General features: G+C 41.6%; 1 protein-coding gene across 9 annotated transcripts in view; it reads left to right on the forward strand.

Moving 5' to 3' along the window:
• Positions 1 to 13,708, forward strand: part of Celf1 (CUGBP, Elav-like family member 1) — a 75,633-nt gene that overhangs the window by 27,536 nt on the left and 34,389 nt on the right. For 8 of the 9 annotated variants that reach the window (XM_013514127.1, XM_013514126.1, XM_005383961.2 and 5 more), the window contains exon 2: positions 11,312 to 11,351. The exons of the other annotated variant lie outside the window; for it this stretch is intronic. The gene's annotated coding sequence lies outside the window, so the exon portion shown is untranslated. The remainder of the gene's footprint in view (positions 1 to 11,311; positions 11,352 to 13,708) is intronic. 9 annotated transcript variants of the gene reach the window in all.

A 13,708-nucleotide genomic window follows, 5' to 3' on the forward strand; every position in this document is an offset into this window, starting at 1 on the left:
CATGACTTAATTTTTTTAAAAACAAAAGCACAGCAAGTTTAATTTTGTAAAATAGGTTTTTTTTTTTTTTAAAGGAGTGATTTGAAGGACATATGGGGTGATCAATTAAGTATGGGATTTAAGTATGAGAAGTTCTTTTAGGGACACAGTTGGAGAGTGATGAAAGCATGATAATTAAAGTCACTTTTTGAAAATGTGGTAATATTTAAGGAGATATTTAGAATTTGTCTTTAGGATGTATACCCTTGGGAGTAAATCTGCCTATTCTGGGCATACTCCCTAATTGGCTGAATCAGAGAGGTAATATTTGTACTTTCTGACATATAACCTATCTCAGTGTCTCCATTGGAAGCCATTTTTAGCTCTGTAGAATATTAAGAACAGAAAGAGACTGAATGAAGTTTCCTGCTTCCAACAGAATAGGACAAACCTCCTGAGATGAGGCCATATGGAAGCATCCTGCTTCAGTGCCCATGTGTTTGGGGTGAGGTTGGGGCAGATGGTACAGGCAGGGTTCTTGGCTGCTTGGTCAGGGATTGGGAGCGGATAGAAGTTACATGCTTGGCACCCGGGAAAGGGCTGGTGTGGGGGGATGAATGCGCTGAGGGGAAAGAGCCGGGTGGGTAGGGTAGGGAAGGGAAGGGCAGAGGCAACGATCTGACTTGCATGAGAAAGCCTGCTGTTGGGATTAGGCCTTCCAGGGAGACTTGGGGGGAGGGGGAGCGGGGGGAGACCAGACAGAGCCCACAAACAAGATTCCAGATGCCTGGCCTGTTCTGCTCTCCGGAGCTGTCAAGTGAGATAGCGCAGGACTGTAGGATTTTTCTGTTTAAGTTGGAAGATGTTGTGATTCCTTTTTGAGATACTAGGCCAAAAGCTGTATTTATAGAACTTGCTTTGACATATAATCTCACTCTGTCCCTTGCCTTCCTTACTGGGCTCCAGCTAATGTTGCACCCTGTCTTGGCAAGAAAGGCTGATTGAAGAAAATGTAAACTTAAATTTACAGCTGAGTTATTGAAAGTAGCCCTGAACTTGGTAAACAGGTCAGTGTAAGGTTGGCAGTCCAAGGTGCATGAATGTCAGTTGAGTTGCTGGGATAATTAATTACAAATAGTATGAAGTAATTATTCACCTCCCATGTGGTACATTGGTTGTTCACCTGGACAGTGGCTGTTTGCACACAAGGAAACCCTAGAGGCAAAGCAGGAAAAAATTACAAAGCCCAGAATGCTTGTTCTGGAGTAGAGCGTGAATTGAGGTTTTTCTTTACTTAGTGCTTCATAGTTTCAAGGGTTTCCTTTAAACAGTTTTCTGTAGAATAGGTAACATGTCCACTTGTAAACAGTTCAGGCAGTATTCTATCTCTGCAGCTGCTGTGAGCAGTTATTTCTTTTTTTTTTTTTTTTTTGGTTTTTCTCCGGTACCGGGAACCGAACTCACGACCTTGCGCTTGCCAGGCAGGCGCTTTTGCCGCTGAGCTAAATCCCCAGCCCCAGCAGTTATTTCTTTATCCTTCCAGAAGTACTTTTCATATACATGCCATGTGTAATTCCTGTCTCACTGCATAAATACACCCTGGTCAGTTAGCTGCCATGTTCTCTTTTAACAGCTACAGGGTGTTCTGTTGTATGCTTATACTGTAATTTGTTTAGCCTCCAAATGATGGGCATATGTTTCTAGGGTTTGCTGTTTTAAACAGTGTTCTTATGAATGACTCCTTTGTATACTCGTGTATGTGTATATATTGTATATATAGATGATATATATAAATATATATTTATATTTAAGTATTTATTTATTTATTTTTTGAGACAAGGTCTTGCTATGTAGCCCAGGCTGGCCTTGAAGTATCTTTCTGTCTTAGGCTTCTGAATGCTGGGATTACAAGTGTGTGCTACCATGCCTGACTACAAATTTCTATCTGTAGGCTGTATTTCTAGAACTGAAAAAAATTTTTTTTTCTTTTTTTTGAGATAGGGTCTCGCTATGCAGTTCAGGCTGGCCTTGAGCTCACTTTGTAGTCCAGGCTTGTCTTGAACTCACAATGATCCTCCTGCCTCAGCCTCCAGGGTGCTGGGATTACAGGCATGCACCACCACACCTGGCTGAAATTTCTGATTTCAAAGGGCACATCCAACTTTCGGTATTAATGAGATACTTAGAGTCTCTTTTTATATTTTGTAAGTGATAATGGCTATTGAAGAATGTCATCAGAGAACGAAGTCTTAACACAATAGCAGTTAAACTACTATCGCATACACAGTTACTAGAGTGAACACAAGACCAGAAGTATTTGGATAATTTAAGAAACCTTAAGATGAGTTTAATTATCAAGCCTAGCAGCCATTACAGCCAGAGAAGTGTCAGGTTGCACAGAGTGGAGTTGGGTGGGAGCAGGTTCCCTCCCCTCTTAACTTCTGGGGAATTTGGTAGTAAAAGCTGAATCTACCAGTCATCTCTTTTTTTGTTTTATTTTCTTTTTTTGTTTTGTGAGACAGGGTCTCACTATGCAGTTCAGGCTGGCCTTGTGCTCACTGTGTTGTAGCCCAGGCTGACCTTGAACTCCTGGTGATCTTCCTACCTCAGCGGATTGAGTTGTAGGGATTACATGTGTGCGCCCCCACACCTGGTTCAAAGTAGCAGTCTTACCCACTAGTGATCTTTACCTATTAGAAAAACATTTGGGGTCTATGGCCTGTTCAGTCCTCATCCCTTATGCTACTCAGGTGTGTGTCATGGAGCCATCTGGTCCCATCAGAGTTAGCCTGTAAATTCTAAGTAGTTTTATTTTTTTATTTTTTATTTTTTATTTTATTTTTTTCTGGTACCGGGAATCGAACTCAGAACCTTGCGCTTGCCAGGCAGGCGCTGTGCCGCTGAGCTAAATCCCCAGCCCCCTCTAGGTAGTTTTGTATCTAAAGTTTATTAATCACCTTAAAAAGTAAAATCAAAGTAATAATTGAGGTTCCATATAGCACCTTGATTCAAGAAAGTCTAGTCTCTGATTTAGTTGCAGAATTGGGATTACTTAATCCATTCTCTTCATTTTAGTTCCCTTATCTCAACAATGGAAGTGAAAATGCCAAAGAATCTCCCTTGAGCACTCAGAAACAATTGTAAAATTATTTCCAGAAGGTTATATATGATAATGACTCTTCAGAGACATCAGGATTGTAAGGTAATTTTAAAAGTAACTCTGACAGTGTTTTGGAAAAAAAATTAGTCACATTCTGCCTACATGGTACTAACATATGGCACAGCCCTCATGAGCTGAGTAAGTGGGCTGAAACCAAGATGCAGTTGGAGAGGGGACAGAGTGACTCACTAGTTGAGACAGATCTGGCCTTCTGGCAGGGCAGTGAGTCTGAGAAGGAACTGGTAGCCTTAGAACATGGCAAACATGAGCAGTTGATACATGGATAGTGTGGAGAAGTCTGCGCCCTGGTGCTAGATTAGGTGCTTTATCCGACGTCTCCCTGTGGCTTTAGAGCTCCCACTTCCACATCTGCACCTTGGGCTCCAGAGTGTGCTGTGCACTGGCTTAATAGCCATATGAAAACTGTTGCTGCTATATCAACAATTCTTTGCCCAGTATAGACAGTGCTGCTGTGGGAAGGAAACAGAAGGAATCTGTTAAAGAATAAGATTCCTCCCCTTTTCCTCTCTCCCAACCCTCAGACCATAGGGAGCTGTATGGGGAGCAGAGGGTCTGCTTGTTTAATGGAGTTTGAGAAGGATTTTGAGAGTGTAGATTTTGGACAGGGTATTGCTGTATAGTTCAGGCTGCCCTTAAACTCACTATGTAACCCAGGTTGGCTTCAAACTTGCTGTGATCCTTTTGCCTCAGCTTCCCAAGTGCTGGGGTTACAGATGTGTGCCATCACGCCTGGCTGGGCTTTTTGGCAGGAAGTAGGAAAAGAGATTTTTAAAACTGTATTTTGCATTCCCTGTGTGTTTCATCTGAGCATCTCCAAAATGGGATACCTCTCAAGTGAAATGACCTCTTTTTTTGTTGTTTCTTTCTTTTTTTTGTTCCAGGAATTGAACTCAGGACCTTGCGCTTGCCAGGCAGGCGCTTACGCCAGTGAGCTGTATCCCCGGCCCTCTTTTCTTTTCTTTTTTCTTTTTTGTTGGTGGGGGGCAGTGTCTTATTATATATTTCAGGCTGGCCTTGAACTCATGACAATCCTCTTGCCTCAGTGTCCCAAGTGCAGGGATATCAGAGGTCCACCACCATTCCTGGCATTACCTCTTGTGTAGATACATGTATAATAATCATGGAAATGTCGTATAACAAAACAGAAGATGAGGTGACAGACCAGGGAGGAAAGAGAATAAAAGAGCCCAGCCTACCATCACCATTCAACGTCAGTGTAACACTAAAGTTGTTTCTGTGCAGTTTCACAAGCTTTAATCAGTTTCTGGCTCTGATCCTTAGATGTTAGCTGCTTACATGAAAATACTTGTGAAGTGAAAAAGGTTGTGATAGTACATTTGATAATAATTCTATATATTTGAGTGTGTGTGGGTCTTAATGCATATTTAGAAGAAATTCTGGTTGAAATAACCCAAAATGTGATTCTGTGTAAAAATGAAAAACTTAAATTGAGGAAGCAAAAAAGTAGTAAAATGAATAAATACAACCACTGTGTAAAAAAAGAAAAGTGGGGGTTGCGCATGGTGCTTTTTATTAAAGTATATAATTTCAAGGAGGGTAAAAACTAGAAAGTGCAAATATTGATGTGCAGATATATCTCATTTTAAGGAAATGTTCACTTGGTGCAGTGGTGAGTGCTTGTAGTCTCAGCTGCCCAGAAGGCGGAGGTAGAAGGAAGACTCATTTGTGCCCAGGAGTTAGAGGCCAGCCTAGGAAACATAGCAAGCTGCTGTAAAGGAAAAGGAAAAAGTGTATGTGTACCTGTACGTAATACTTTTTTTTTTTTTTTTTTTTAAGGGAAAGAGAATTTTCATGATATGGAAACTAAAGTTTAGAATCAACTGAGGGATTTAGTTTAACGGTTGGAGGTCTGATGTTATCAGGTGTTCTAGGGTGTAAATACAAAAGAGGACAGACTTGTTAGCAAACATGTATAATTTACAAAATGGTAACAAATGGCAGTATATTTCATTAACAGAAATTGAGAACTATCTTAAGTTCCTCCCAAGAAAGGGATTGAAGTAGAAAACTTTAAAATCTGTTTAAAGAAAATAGATAATTCAGTTGTGGTGTAATCTACTTCTATCATCTAGGGATAGGAGAGTCAAAGGGGACCATTCCAGCGGTGCTGAGCTCCTAGAGAAAATGATGAAAGCTACGCATTTTCTCTTTTCAGGAAACCTCAGCGTTAATTTTCACATAGTTTAGTATAAAGTAGAATAGGGCTAATAGTTCTCCTCTACCTCCAGAGAGAGCTGGGAATTAAGAATTTTGATGGAAGTAGTTTTTAAAAATGGTTGTCATATTGCACAAAAATGTGATTATACTTAACACTACTAAACTATACACTTAAAAGTGGTTATGATGGTAGTTTTGTCTTTCACGGTTATTTCACATGTAAATTTCTTTTTCTTTTTTCTTTTTCTTTTTTTTTTTTTTTTGGTACCGAAATTAACAAACAAAAAGCTGAGAAGAAAATTGTTGCCACTTCAGAAAGGGTGAGCATTCTGGTGTAAAGGAGATGAGAGACTAAGACCTGTAAATAAACATCCCTGCTAGGGCCACAGAGGTGGCCATTAGTCACTGAGGAGTCAAAAGGCCCAAACCCGAGCTTGAATCGTGGCACTAGCCAGGTGAGTAACAGGGAGAGCACGTCACGAGGAAGAGAAGGGTCCCTTGCACTAGCCAGGGCACCTCCCACAGACCCTTTGGTCTGCTCACCTGGCTTGAAAGCATGTTAGCAGTGAGCATGCTTTCCAAAGGAAAGCGCCAGTTACACTGCTACACAGAAGGGAAGCAATAGAAGTAAAGTATAAATTGACTGAGAGATAAAGACACTTCCCCCAAGCCATATCCCTTGCTTCTCTCTTCCTCTTCCAGTTAAAAGTTTCGCAGTGGCTTGATTGTATACTGGGCATCCACTTACTCCCTTAGCCCTTTTAAGATACATAACTTTAAAAAAAAAAAAAAAAAACATAAGTTCTCTTTTTCAGGTAAAGAAACTAATCCTTAGAGAGATGCACATTCACTTTTTGTAAGTCACACCTCTATCAGGAGTTCTCACTGTCCTTAACCATGTGTCTGGTCTCCGTCCATACCGCCTTCAGCACACCCGATCTAATCATGTTGGTGGAAGAAGTTCTTGTGATAGTTGAGATCCTGGGCATTTACCTGTATAGTTGTAAGATTTGCCTTCAAAGCATGGCTAAATTAAACTTCCTGGCCCTGCACATTTATATAGTTTTTTCAGTTGTTTATGTGCATGGGTTTAGTTTGTGTTTTGAATCTAGGGCCTCACCTGTGCTGGATACATACTCTGCCACTGAGCTACACTCTCAGCCATGATAATTTTTTACCTAAAGCAGCCTTTCCCCAAATGGGCCAACTGCTTGACTTTATCTGCCAGCTCCTTCATTGCCAGGATCCTGTGATCTTGAGGGAGTGACTTCATCTCTTTGTATCTTTAGTCATTCAAAATATGGAAATAGAGTGGGTATGGGAATGAAATATAAAGCACCCAGTACAGGGCATGGCGTACAGTAAGTGTTCAAAGACTGCTAGCTTCTATTTATTGCCTCTTTGGAAATGTCTGGATGTGTCTCCCATATTCAGCTGGTAAGGGTTTCTAAACTTCAGATACAGTGTCATGTTTAGCTGTTATTGATACCTTCATTAATATAAAGATAGAAAAATGTGCTGCTCAACAACCATTCATTTCAACGCTGAATATAAAATTGGTGAGATATCTATTACTTTGAATTATCCATGTTAGTTTTCACATTTTCCAGGAGACCTACAGTAGGTAGCCTAGGGACCAGGAGAAGCAAACAGTTGTTGCCTTGCCCCTCCTCCTTCCTCTGTCTTCAACCTGAACAGCCTCACTTACTTCCATGTTTAGGGCAAGGATGCGTCTGCTCTTGAAAACTTCTACACTAGATGTCAGGTTCTTTGTTAGCTCCTGTCTTATATCAGAAAAGTTTTTCAAGAAATTATTCACAGCACTTAGTAACAGTGGGTCTTGCTGATGAGGCCAGGGTAACAGGTTTAGGCCTCATATACGTCATCAAACACCACTATGCCACTAGCCACCTCTGGAGTTGTGACCCAGTGCCTGCTGTGCAAGAGCTGCTACCAGTGACCGAGTCAGTGGCCATCTCCTTGGGAAGGACTACGTTTTTGTCATATGCAAAGCTTAGAACTGTATAGATTGGCAAAAAAACCAGAAAGTTGAGTGTGAAAGAGCATGCCCATAATCCCAGTGTACTGGGAGACTGAGGCAGGAGGATTACAAATTCAAGATGAGCTAGGGTAACGTCAGAATTTAAATCCTATCTTTAAAAAAAAAAAAAAAACAGCTGGGCATGGTGGTGCACACCTATGATTCCAGCACTTGGAAGGCTGAGGCAGGAGGATTGCTGTGAATTGGAGGCCAGCCTGGGCTACATAGTGAGTTGGAGGCCAGCCTGAAATACATAGTGAGACCCTTTCTCTAAATAAACAAACAAATAGCTCAGTACTTTCAGGAATCAGTTCCCTGTACCACTCATGCACAAAGACAGTGCTTTCTAGTTTCTTAGACTGCAGTCCTTATCCATGAGGGGGCAAGAACCGCTGTGGATGAATACAGTGGTGGCTATTCCTTTTATTATTATTATTAATTATTATTATTATTATTATTATTATTATTATTTTGTCTTTTTGAGACAGGTCTTGCTGTGCAGTTCAGGCTGGCCTTGAGCTCACTTTGTATCCCACTCTGGTCTGGAACTCACAACTATCCTCCTGCCTCAGCCTCCCGAGTACTGGGATTACAGGCATGCGCCACCATGCCCGTCTTATTTTTTTTTTTTGTCTGTGTTTTTGTTTTTCTTTAAAAAGTCTTTTGGTAGCTCGGGGGTAGGATAATTAATATTTATGTGGATTTTTACTATTTGCAGTTCTGGGGCTGGAAGCCAGGGCGTTGTGCATATGTTACTACTGAGGTGCCCCTCCACCAAGTTAGTTACTCATTTATCTCTTCTCTTTGGACTTCTTTTTTTGTAGGTTTTTTTGAAACACAGTCTCTACATAGTTCAGGCTGGCTTTGAACTCAGGGTGATCCTTCTGCCTTACCCTCCAAGTGCTGGAATTACAGGTGTGTGCCACCATGCCAGGCCCTCCCCTCCTCTTTCTCTTTCTCTCTTTCCCTCTTTCTGTCTTCCCTTTGTCTTGATGAAGCAATTAGGGTGCTTCTAGCCCGAGTAGTACTGTCTGCTCTGGGTCCTCGCCCTTTTGTACATTGGCCATAGAGGCTCTGCTCCTCTGCTGCCTGTGTCCTGGAGCTGTCCTGACCAGTGTGCAGCCAGAGTCTGCTTGCACAGGGTGGAAGCAGCCTGTAAAAATGAGTGCTTCTCACATTGTCTTCCATGCAGTATTTTGGGAAACGTGGTGCCCTGCCTTGTTAACGCATAGAAATTTTAACTTACTCCCTCCCCTCCAAGATAGCCACTACTCCAGAACCTTCTCAAGACACATCATCTCAGTAACTGTGTTGGTACCTTCTAGATGATGGTCAGTCCTCCTGAAAAGGCAGGCCATGGGCTCAGATTCGCATCCGGAGCGCCTGAGACAAGACCAGCTGCAGGCTGTCTTCCTCAGCATCTGAATCCTTAGAGGGCTTTTCCTGCTGGAATGGTGGTAGCACTATAGGAGCTGAGGAGAAAACCATAAATGTTCTAAATAGCATTTCCCTTCCTCCATTTATATATTTATTCATTTATACATGCGGTCCTAGGGATTGAACCCAGCAGAACTCTCCTGCTGAGATACATCCCCATACCACTTTGTGTTTGTTTTTGTTTTGAAACAGTGTACCTGAATTGCCATGACTCCCAAGTAGCCGGGGTTGTGGATGTGGGCCATCATGTCCAACTCCTTTTCTTTTTCTTTTTTTTTTAAGTCCCCTAGAATGATGTAGTTTAGGCTGGCATTAAACTCACTTTGTAGCCCAGGCTGGCCTCAGACTCAAGGCAATCATCCTGCCTCAGCCTCCCAAGGACTGGGATGATATGTATGCCTCCTTTTCCTTCTAAAAAAATCTTTTTTTGGTGCTGGGGATTGAAATTAGGGGCTTGAGCATGCATATGCTGACCATGTGCTGTGCCGCTGAGCTACTTTCCCAGACCCCCTAGTAACTTTTCAAGCTGTAGGCAGATCCAAGTAAATATTTTTAGGTTTTTCTGTGTGCTTTTAGTACTGTACTTTGAATCCAGAACATTGTGCATTCTAGGCAAATCGCTGTACCAGTGAACTATATCTCTAGCCATTTGATGGTGATGATGATGTCATCTTTTTGAGAGAGGGTCTTGCTGTGCAGTTCAGGTGGGCCTCTTAAGCTCACTTTGTAATGCAGGCTGGCCTCAAACTCACAGCGATCCTCCTGCCTCAGCCTCCTGAGTGCTGGGATTACAGGTGTGGTAGCTCTTCAACCATTTTAAATTTTATTCTGAGATAGGTTCTTACTGAGTTACCCAGGTGGGACTCAAATTTGTGATTTTCTTGTCAGCTTGGCAACTTGCTGGGATTACAGGCTTATCACACTGTGCCCATGTAGCTTTTTGTTAGTATAGGTTTTGCTTTGAACTTACTGAAGTATCACTACTTTATTACCAAAATGAGAAACATAATTGAGTTTGTATTAAAAACCAGTTAAACACTTTTATTTTGTTTCTGAGACATGGGGGATTCTCCAGCCCTTTATTTCAACACAGGCTCTCACTAAATTGCTAAATTGCCTGTGTTGGGCTAGAACTTGTGACCATCTTGTCTCATCCTCCTAAATCAATTAAATATATCAACACCTATTTTATTACCTAACGAGCATCTTTGTCTTCAGAGAGAGTGAATGTCACATTACAGTTAGTTGTGGGTCTTGTCTGGCATTGTCTTTCAAGTTCTTATACTTTTCAGGGTAGTTACTGTCCTTAATGACTTTGAATAGTTGTGTTTCTGGCTAGGGCCAGACAGAAGTACAGCTGGTATAAGTTGTAAATGGAAGTTTGTAGACATTTGAGCAGCTTTATAGAATCAATCTTTACTTGCAAGATTGTTCAATAATGTTTAAAAATAAAACAAATTGGTTTTGTGGTTTTCTCTTTGCTTTTACCTTCAATTAACTTCCCCATTTTCTGATTCTTTTGGTTTTGGTGGTTTACCGCATTCCTAGGGCCACCAGGATGCATTTACAGAGGCAGGAACTTGGTTGTCTTTGAGGAGTTTCATGCCCTGCGCCTACATGTTCTGAAAGACTGCTCTGGAGAGATCATGAGGAGAGCAGCACTTGAGTAACGCAGTCCATGATGCCAAAAAAAAATACACAGCTTTTGGCTTTCTTGTAACTCCCAAAGCAGGTGTTTAAAATGGTCGTTTTGGTGACCTAGATGTGCAGAATTCACCCTCATGCGTCCTAGTCATTGTTCTGCTTTTGTTGAGACATATAGGGGTAGTAGTTGTGTGTGTGTGTGTGTGTGTGTGTGTGTGTGTGTGTGTGTGTCCCTTTGAACCGAAGGCCTTTGCACCAAGCTGCCTCCCAGCCCTTCTCTTGCTCTTTCCTCATTTATCTTCTCTTTTTCTTTCCTTCTCTCTTTTTCTTCTTTTACCAGGATTGAACCACCCAAGGCCTTTGCTATATCCCTAACCCTTTCTTAAATTTTATCACAGGGTCTTGCCAAGTTGCCCAAACGGCCTCCAACCTACATTCCTCCTGCCTCAGCCTCCTGAGTAGCTGGGATTTATAGGCATGTGTCACTTTGTCCTCTTGCCATCTTCTCTTAAGCCTTTTTAGTACTCTAATTATATCTGTTAAGTTAATTCTGCTTTCAAATTAGGTTTTTTTTTTGGCTTTTTTCCGGAACTGGGAATCAAACTGACGACCTTGTGCTTGCCAGGCAGGCGCTGTGCTGCTGCGCTAAATCCCCAGCCACTCAAATTAGTTTAAAGATGTTAAATTCAGTTTATGGAATTGTGAACTTTAAAAATGGGAGAGGGAGAAATCCTTTTGCTTTATCTTCCACTGTGGCAGCGAAAGGACTTTTCTTTGGGAAGACGCTACATATCTGGAGTTCTGAAAATAGTAGGCATGGCCCACTTATTTTTCTTTCCTTGGTTTTTTAGAGAGAAGACCTAGTCCAGAGAGGGAGGTGTAAAGCTCCAGGTATGGGCTCCTTGCTGGATGGGTGTGCTCCATGGCCAACTATTAACCTTCTTGCATGAGGCCTGCTGTGCAAACATGCAAAGTTGCTTTCTGAAAGGTGATGGCTTCTTTACTACATTGTGGGGTATCATTCGCGAAATACCTGTCCCTGGGAAGCTGGAAGTATTTTCTTGCTTACTCTCGCAACTCTTCCTCCATCGCTGTCTCCCAAGGCAGGCTTATTTCCACTAGGGGCTGGGTTCTTGGAGTGGAGTGTGTGAGGACAAGAGCTATGCATAGTAGCTCACGGGGAGCCTTCTCCCCATTTCCACCTCTAGAGGGGAGACCCCTGCTGAACTAAAAAACAAAGATGAGGATGGAACTTTGTGGATTCTACACAGATGTTAACCATTCTGGAACCAGAATCTGTTCACTGATTTTTAAGTCCACATTGGCGTTAAAACAGTGTGTAGACTCAGAGCATCTTGCTGTGAGGTCAGAGTTACACCGAAGTTCAGAACTAATTTGAGATTTTGATTTGAAGGGTGGTCAGAATTTGGCAGATGAATTTGTTAGGGCTGGCTTTGTCCATTGGAGACTCTTGGTTTATACTTTTGCCAAACAGGTCAATCACAGCAGAGAATCTTCTGCTAATCCTTATCTTTGGCACTGATTGTGGAAGGTGACAAGAATGATTAAGGATAAAGGAGAGGAAATAGAAAACTTTCAGTTTTAAAATAGAGTCTAGGACCTGTAATCCCAGCACTCTGGAGGCTGAGGCAGGAGGCCAGCCTGGGCTACATAGTGAGTTCAAGGCCAGCCTAAACTACTAGTGAAAATCTGTTTCAAAAAAAGAAGGAAGCTGGGCATGGTGGCACATCCCGGGAGGGTGAGCCAGGAGGATCATCGCAAGTTCAAGACCAGCCTGGGCTACAAAGTGAGCTCAAGGCCAGCCTAACTACATAGTGAGACCCTGTCTCAAAAAGAAGGGGGAAAAAAAAAAAAAAAGAAAGAAGAAAAGCTTGATTTTTCTTTCCCTCAGCCTTGTGATAGCTTCATGTGTGGAGCGACTTGGACATGAGCAACTAAATGCACTGCTTCTTTTCTTGCAGTGGTTTTAGAATTTGAAATAGGTTTTTACAGTGTTTTAATTTCTCTCTATTTCATCCCCTACCACATTAGAAATTTCTGCATTATTATTTATTTACTTTTTTTTTTCCTTTTTGTCTTTTTGAGACAAGGTCTTGCTATGCAGTGCAGGCTGGCCTTGAGCTTGCTTTGTAGCCCAAGATGGTCTGGAACTTGGAACAGTCCTCTTGCCGTAGCCTCCTGAGTGCTGGGATTACAGGCGTGTGCCACCACACCCAGCCCCTGCATTGTTTTAGACTTGCTGTAAACTCCTAAGTTTGTTACTCTTAACTGTCATGTTTTTGTAATAACAGCAACACAACAGAAAGCCTCCACAAAGTAGGATACTATGGAGGTAATTGCCAATTCAAGCCAGCATATGATGGCCTCATTGTTATTATTATTTATTCTGAGATAGGGTTTTGCTATGTTCTCCAGGCCGGCTTTGAACTTAAAAGATCCTCTCCATCAGCCTCCTGACTATTCTGGGGAAAGGTACTCAAATTTTGAAGTAAAATTCAAGTAAATTAAATCTTCCCCTGAAGATTTTAAGCTAAAATTGTAGGTTTCTCTAGTTGGTTAGTGTTAAAGGGGTGTTAGTTGCTTGCTTCTTTACTCTGTCCTTTATATTATTTCACTGCTTACAGTTGCAGTCTCCTTAATAAGGTTACGACTATCCTAAGATTATATTCTAAGGTTATGACTGTTCTCTAGATGTTTGTACTTGTAGTTTCCTTACATAAACTGATGGCGAGTTTTCATGGCACATGCATGTTTTTATAATTTAGCGTTGGTCTCTAATCTCTTCTGTGCTCTAGAACCAGACTTCATGCCATTGCCCTTTTGGAAACACTTAGCTTGTGGGGTAGACATGGAACATGGTTCTTTGTCGCACCAGTCAGGGCAGAGGTTTGCAGATGCCACACCCAGGTCCTTTTCCTCAGCTATGCTTCACCTTTAGGCTGAAAGATGCTGTACATTTCTAGCACTTCTCCCTTCTAACCCATTCTTACATTATCCTCTTAATTTTTTCCATTCCTACATTAAAATGTAAGGTGCACAATTTTTTTTAATATATATATATATATATATATATATATATTCTGTGCAACGTGGGTTTTGTTTTATTTTTTTGTGGTGCTGGAGATAGAACCTAGGGCCTTGTGCATGCAAGACAAGAAGTCTATACTGAGCCACATCCCCTGCCCTGCACAATTTTCTTACCTATATTGAACAGTTTTAATTATTTG

Source organism: Chinchilla lanigera, unplaced genomic scaffold (genome assembly GCF_000276665.1).
Source record: "Chinchilla lanigera isolate Chin_1 unplaced genomic scaffold, ChiLan1.0 scaffold00021, whole genome shotgun sequence".
In the NCBI taxonomy this organism is placed as follows: domain Eukaryota; kingdom Metazoa; phylum Chordata; class Mammalia; order Rodentia; family Chinchillidae; genus Chinchilla; species Chinchilla lanigera.